The sequence below is a fragment of the Xenopus laevis genome, chromosome 9_10L (genome assembly GCF_017654675.1).
Source record: "Xenopus laevis strain J_2021 chromosome 9_10L, Xenopus_laevis_v10.1, whole genome shotgun sequence".
NCBI lineage: Eukaryota > Metazoa > Chordata > Amphibia > Anura > Pipidae > Xenopus > Xenopus laevis.
Genome location: NC_054387.1, coordinates 5,957,468 through 5,965,332, shown reverse-complemented (window position 1 = coordinate 5,965,332; position 7,865 = coordinate 5,957,468). Strand labels below are relative to the sequence as shown.

General features: G+C 43.5%; 1 long non-coding RNA gene across 1 annotated transcript; it reads left to right on the top strand.

Moving 5' to 3' along the window:
- Positions 1-1,066: 1,066 nt before the first annotated feature.
- Positions 1,067-7,865, top strand: LOC121398286. Its single transcript, XR_005964223.1, has 2 exons — positions 1,067-4,163; positions 4,633-7,865. It is a non-coding gene; the product is annotated as an uncharacterized LOC121398286 (long non-coding RNA).

Sequence of the window (7,865 nt, the reverse complement as noted above, 5' to 3'; positions counted from 1 at the left end):
ATTTTGGGTGATCCCCCTTTAACCTGAAATTAAGACCGAATAAAGGTATTAGAGAGAATATCAAATACAGCCTGTCTGAATGCATCAATGTAAAGGAGAACCAAACCCTTTATATTAAAATCCCCTACCCTACATAGACCCCCTTCCCTGCGTGTTACCCTCTGTAAATGCCCCTAACTCTTTCTTTACCCCTTGTTGCAGATTCAGCGCTTCAGAGTTCACTGGCGACATCTTCTTCTCTTCGGTAATCTTCGTGAAGTAAGTGCTGCATTGGCGCATGCTCAGTTGGTGAGTAGTGTAGCCCGCTCGCACACACCCTGGCCTTCGAAAGTTCAGCGCCTGGTGCACAGCGTTGGAGGGATCGGCACCCTCCTCAACAAACGATCCATGCTCAGTTGGAGCAGTCTTCTGGTTTTTGACAACTGCGCATGCGCCGAAAGTGACCGAAATTGCAGAAGCTCCAGAAGAAGACCTGAAGATTACCGAAGAGAAGAAGATGGCGCCCGTGAACTCCGATGCCTGAATCTGCAATGAGGGGTAAGTAAAGAGTTAGGGGCATTTACTGAGGTTAACACCTAGGCAGGGGGGGAGCAGGGTCTGTGTAGGGTAGGGGGTTTGGTTCTCCTTTAAGATTTCCAATTACACGTTGGGGTTATTCACAAAGGTACAGTAAATGTTAGGCATGATGGTACTTTACCTGTGATGCCAAACTGCCATTTTGTTTGCTGATTTGTGTACTGCGCATGCTCTCAGGTTTATGTGGTGACGGCAACACTGATAGTGTAGGCACAACACTCGCAGAAAAAGTACCCCAGGCTGGCGCATTATTTTGACAAAGAGGATGGCTGGCTGGGGTCAGGCCTGGACTGAGAATTAAAATAGGCCCTGGCATTTCAGGGTAAGAAGAATTTCACTGGCACACCGGAGTTGCAATAGTAGGGCAAGCCCTTGCAATTTTATTATGCGATTGTGCACAACTGCATAATAAAATTGCAAGGGCTTGCCCTGCTATCGCAACTCCAATGTGCCAATGAAATTCTTCTTACCCTTGTTGTGAGGTGGCCGATTCCTCTATCCCATGATAAGAATTTTTGGGTCTGTGTTGTGTGTGTCTTCTACAAAGCTCTTCTGGCCTGGCATTTCAGGTACACAGAGGCCCAATAAGCCCACACAGGGCCCCAACAGCCCACTAAATACTGACTTTCTATGGTATCTTATAGCAGCCCCTCTGGCATTTGCCAGAACCCACAGATTGCCAGTCCGGGCCTGGCTGAGTGTACCTTACCTGTTTCACACGCAAGCTGACACTTTATTCCATATCCCAGGCATTCAATGCGCCACTTGACATACCAGTGCCTATTCTGAATCCAAGTCAAGGCCTGGGTAGGAGGAAAGGTACTAGAATCACTGAGTGCCTAACTACCTGGCACCCTTCCTTTAAATTGGCAAAATAAAAAAAAACTTTTTGAGGTAAATAAAATGTATTTGACTTTTAGATGATTTTCTGTCACAAACCATTGTTTTAATCCTTTATAACTCCAATTCTGAGGTAAACTGCACTTTTCAGAATTCCCCACAGTGCTGCGGGTGTACATACATGAGGGGAATTACTAAGTGGGATATAAAGTACCACAGGGTAGCCCCCAGCTGGTATTTTATAAGGATGATGTTAGATGCCAGTTATATTGACAAGGCCAGCAGCAATACCAAGGGCATCGTTTATTCAGGGGGCAATACCATGGGCTGTCTCTGGAAATGGAAGACAAGTGGCACTTATACCTACTACTCTTAAACCAGAAACTACACTACACTAGTCCTGTATCTCAGCAGAACTAAAACTCCCATAATCCCCACGCAACACGCAATGGGAGGTTGGATGTGACTGTATTTACCAAAAGCGGTACCCCATTAAATACAAGTAACTCTAGTTTGTTTGTGTGAGGGGCAGTTCAACAATAAACCCATATTCGCAGTATATTGATGACAGATTCCACCAGGCCCGGACTAACAATCTGTGGGTTCTGGCAAATGCCAGAAGGGCTTCTGTAAGGTCCCATAGACAGTCACTATTTAGTGGGCTGGTGGAGGATGTTTTGGGCCTCTGTGTACTTGGAATGCCAGGGCCTATTTGACTCCCAGTCCAGACCTGGATTCCACTAGAGTCGAGCTACTTCTCAATCACTCCTGGGGCTGGAGTAGAAGCAGCCACCGTGACTAACATACTGAGCCCGCCCACCATTTTTTCTTATTTGTGACTTCGACAGACGCCGAGTTATTGTTAAATCTCCACACAGAAAGTGTAGTAGCAGTCTTTGTCTTTCGGCAAACAAATATTTATTTGACAATAATATACGTTGAGGCGCCTGCTATTGTACGAACTACAATGTCCCGCGGCCTAACTGCTAGCCGGGTGCTTCTGGGAATTGTAGTTTTTCCCCCCAGCAGGCGACGCGTACTCGGCAAAGAGCGGGATACTATGATTGACAGCTGGTACATCCTATAGGCGGAAGGCGTTCATGCTACCGGAAGCGCACTCCTATTTCGCTTGGGCGAGAGGGCGGAAAGGAGGGTGGGTGGTCGGTCGCGGTGGCGCAGTGTAATCTTACAGCTGGTTATATGTAGGATTTTTATATGCTACTTTTTTTCAGGGGACCCACAATAACGCTGTGCTAACCAGCAATTGGTTTAGAATGGACTGTGCGTCTTATTTTAGTCGCTATTTGGGAGGACAAAAGGAAGCGACTATATAAGCGAGGAGGAGGGTTGTTATTGGGCTGTAGGTTTTACTGCTTGAAATGGCCTCTTGCTTATTGCCCCCAAATAGCAGTCTCAGCTGACTACTGCTGTAATCCAGGGGCATTATACTTAGCCAGCAACAGGTCCAAGTAGGTTGGTCTGAAGGCAGAAATTATCATGGCTATACCTGCTGACAACCCCCCATTCCCTTTTAGGCCAAGTCTGGTGGCTTAAGACCAGACATAGGTAGGGTCCTCGCAAGTTGCAGCATGGTTTGCCTGACTACTGCTAATGACCTATAGCTTTACTATAATATTCTGCCTACAGTGACCTGAGAATCTCTATCCCGTCGACTTTAATGCAGCGAATCTCTTAGGGGTGTATTATTACTTTCTGGTCAGGGTTATTTAGCCAGCAAAGGGGCTGCTGTAATCCAGGTGCATTATACTTAGCCAGCAACAAGTTCAAGTAGGTTGGTCAGAAGGCAGAAATTATCATGGCTATACCGTGCTGACAACCCCCCATTCCCTTTTAGGCCAAGTCTGGTGGCTTAAGACCAGACATAGGTAGGGTCCTCGCAAGTTGCAGCATGGTATGCCTGACTACTGCTAATGACCTATAGCTTTACTATAATCTGCCTACAGTGACCTGAGAATCTCTATCCCATCGACTTTAATGCAGCGAATCTCTTAGGGGTGTATTATTACTTTCTGGTCAGGGTTATTTAGCCAGCAAAGGGGCTGCTGTAATCCAGGGGCATTATACTTAGCCAGCAACAAGTTCAAGTAGGTTGGTCAGAAGGCAGAAATTATCATGGCTATACCGTGCTGACAACCCCCCCATTCCCTTTTAGGCCAAGTCTGGTGGCTTAAGACCAGACCTAGGTAGGGTCCTCGCAAGTTGCAGCATGGTTTGCCTGACTACTTCTAATAACCCTGCTGGTATTCTGCTAACAGTGACCTGAGAATCCATATCCAGTTGATGACTTTGATGCAGTAAATCTCGTAGGGGTGTATTATTACTTTCAGGTCAGGGTTATTTAGCCTGGCAGTGTTACAGAATGAGAGATTCTAAAAACACTACTGCAACTGGCGAACCTGCTCTACTGCTTCGACCCTGATGCAGTAGCGATATTATCTCAAATTTTATCTCTATTACTTTTTTCAGTTCTGAACCTCACGGTTAATATTTCAAATGAGTTTATATAAAAGTGAAGTTATAGCTGGAATCAACTTCTAAATATTGAATGGGTGGTGCAGTTAGGTACATAGTTGGACTAACTGAGGGGCTGCTGTAATCTATGGGAATTATACTTAGCCAGCAAGTTCAATTAGATTGGTCAGAAGGCAGAATTTGTCATGGCTATACCTGTTGACAACCCCCTGTTCCCTTTTAGGCCAAGTCTGGTGGCTTAAGACCAGACATAGGTAGGGTCCTCGCAAGTTGCAGCATTGTTTGCCTGACTACTGCTACTGACCTATAACTTTAATATAACCCTGCTGGTATTCTGCCTACAGTAATCCAAGTATCTCGATCCGATAGACTGATGTAGTAAATGTCGTAGGGGTGTATTATTACTTTCTTCGCAAGTTGCAGCTTGGTTTGCCTGACTACTGCTAATGACCTATAGCTTTACTATAATACTCTGCCTACAGTGACCTGAGAATCCATATCCAGTTGAAGACTTTGATGCATTAAATCTCGTAGGGGTGTATTATTATTCTCTGTTCAGGGTTATTTAGCCAGCAAAGGGGCTGCTGTAATCCAGGGGCATTATACTTAGCCAGCAACAAATTCAAGTAGGTTGGTCAGAAGGCAGAAATTATCATGGCTATACCTGCTGACAACCCCCCGTTCCCTTTTAGGCCAAGTCTGGTGGCTTAAAACCAGACATAGGTAGGGTCCTCGCAAGTTGCAGCATGGTTTGCCTGACTACTGCTAATGACCTATAGCTTTAATATAATATTCTGCCTACAGTGACCTGAGAATCTCTATCCCGTTGACTTTAATGCAGCGAATCTCTTAGGGGTGTATTATTACTTTCTGGTCAGGGTTATTTAGCCAGCAAAGGGGCTGCTGTAATCCAGGGGCATTATACTTAGCCAGCAACAAGTTCAAGTAGGTTGGTCAGAAGGCAGAAATTATCATGGCTATACCGTGCTGACAACCCCCGTTCCCTTTTAGGCCAAGTCTGGTGGCTTAAGACCAGACATAGGTAGGGTCCTCGCAAGTTGCAGCATGGTTTGCCTGACTACTTCTAATAACCCTGCTGGTATTCTGCTAACAGTGACCTAAGAATCCATATCCAGTTGATGACTTTGATGCAGTAACTCTCATAGGGGTGTATTATCATTTTCAGGTCAGGGTAATTTAGCCTGGCAGTGTTACAGAATGAGAGATTCTAAAAACACTACTGCAACTGGCGAACCTACTCCACTGCTTAGTCCCTGATGCAGTAGCGAGATTATCTAAAATTTTATCTCTATTACTTTTTTCAGTATAGCTGGAATCAACTTCTAAATATTGAATGGGTGGTGCAGCTAGGTACACAGTTGGACTAACAGAGGGGCTGCTGTAATCTAGGGGCATTATACTTAGCCAGCAAATTCAATTAGATTGGTCAGAAGGCAGAATTTGTCATGGCTATACCTGTTGACACCCCCCTGTTCCCTTTTAGGCCAAGTCTGGTGGCTTAAGACCAGACATAGGTAGGGTCCTTGCAAGTTGCAGCATTGTTTGCCTGACTACTGCTACTGACCTATAACTTTAATATAACCCTGCTGGTATTCTGCCTACAGTAATCCAAGTATCTCGATCCGATAGACTGATGTAGTAAATGTCGTAGGGGTGTATTATTACTTTCTTGTCAGGGTTATTTAGCCTGGAGGTGTTACAGGATGAGAGATTCGAAACACACCGCTGCAACTGGCGAACCTGCTCCACCACTTACTCCCTGATACAGGAGCGAGATTATCTCAATTTTTTTCTCTTATTACTTTTTTAAAGATCTTAACCCATAATCAATATTTTAAATGACTTTATATAAAGGTTAAGTTTTAGTAGGAATCAACTTCTAAATATCGAATTGGTGAGGCAGTTCGATACATGGTCGGACTGTTAGAGGGGCTGCTGTAATCCAAAGGCATTATACTTAGCCTGCAACAATTTTATTGAGTTGGTCAGAAGGCAGAAATTATCATGGCTATACCGTGCTGACAACCCCCCATTCCCTTTTAGGCCAAGTCTGGTGGCTTAAGACCAGACATAGGTAGGGTCCTCGCAAGTTGCAGCATGGTTTGCCTGACTACTGCTAATAATCTATAGCTTTAATATAACCCTGCTGGTATTCTGCCTACAGTAATCCAAGAATCTCTATTCAGTTGACTGATGCAGTGAATCACATAGGGGTTTATTATTACTTTCTGGTCAGGGTTATTTAGCCTGGAGGTGTTACAGGATGAGAGATCCGAAACACACCACTGCAACCGACGAACCTGCTCTATCACACCCTGAATTTTGGTATGAATGGGTGAGGCAGTTAAGATACACAGTCTGTCCTGAATTAAGTGGAGATAGAGGACACTTCAATGATATTTTGTGCTGTAAATTGCTGTGTATTGGGCCTGTGGGGGGCTGTTTGGGACTCTGTGTACCCAAAATGCCAGGGCCTATTTTGATTCAGTTCAGACCTGGTATAATATATTTTATATGCCTTAAGTGCTGGATAATTATGTGGAGCATTAACATGCTATTGCACAACTCAGAATATGCTGGTACTTTATAAATATATAATAAATAATAACATGCACTGTCCATATTATAAAACTCTGTACCCTTAGAGCAGATATCTTAAGGTCTTTTTTTTATTTTAACACAGTTTTTTTTTGTAGTTAAACTTTTCAGTCTTTCCAAGGTAAACATCTATGAAAACATGATCTCGTAGCAGTACAGCCGGTCATTAGGTATAAGATTCGAACATCAAGGGCTTAACTCCATGGGAAATTTTGTAGGATCGACATAACGCACCCCGCAAGTCAGATGTAGTCACATGGGTTTAAATATAATATATAAAATCTGATGGATAAATTACATGAATCATTTGCCATCCGACACAACACGCCTGTCGGATGGATACGCAACATGCTGCATCTAAATTGACAAGATAAAAACCGATGTTGTCGGAAAGCCTTTTTTTTCCTCTTTGAAATACATTGACTGTCAGATGTAAACGCATGAGCAAAAGACTCCATCCGACTTTATCTGATTTGACATTACATTACAGTTGTGGGGAATCTGATTTTGAAGCATCCTATAAAATCTTGTGCTGTTGTGTGATGTTGCATAGATCAGATAAGATCTAACCTACAAAATGTGATCAAAATCTTTTGTGGAGTTTAGTTCTTAGAGAGGTCTTACAAAGAGTGGATTTTTACCTGATTTGGCAACCAATGTTGGGCCAAATTTAGATGACCTGATTGTTTGGCCATGGGACCAAACACCGAAGCATAATGCGGGTTAGGGGACACCTGTAAGAAAAGCAGTGCATTGACAGGTTATCTGGAGGGCCCCATACACTGCCAAATAATGTCCTACTCAGTCTGGTTGTCGGCATGTGTATTGCTTAACTCCAATATCTCTAGGGATATCCTAAATTGTAAATAAACATTTACACTCATTACACCCTATGTAGCCTCCAGTGTATCTCATATCTGCTCACACATAGCTGTATCTCCATCGCATTGCTAATAAATTCTGTTGTCCATCACATTAGGCAATTCGTGGCTGTGGTCCAAATGTCACATGCAACTAGCTGCTTCCCATTGAGTGTACAGAGATAACTGTGTGTTTAGTGTGACCCATGGCGCAACATGCTTTGGCTTTGTCCAAAAGGCAATGTCCTAACTGATTTCCGACTTTGACAGAAGTCATTGGGTGCAGGTTGTAATGGACCAACCTGTTGATTAGGATTTGATTAATAGCAGTAGGATATTGGGGTAAATGGAATCTAAAATTCTAAAAGGGTAGTCGGAATGAAAACACAATTAGATTTAATCAGGCAAAGGCCCCTAAAGTATCAGAGTATGGATATTTATGAATGTACTATAAGAATGTCAACAGATATTACGTGA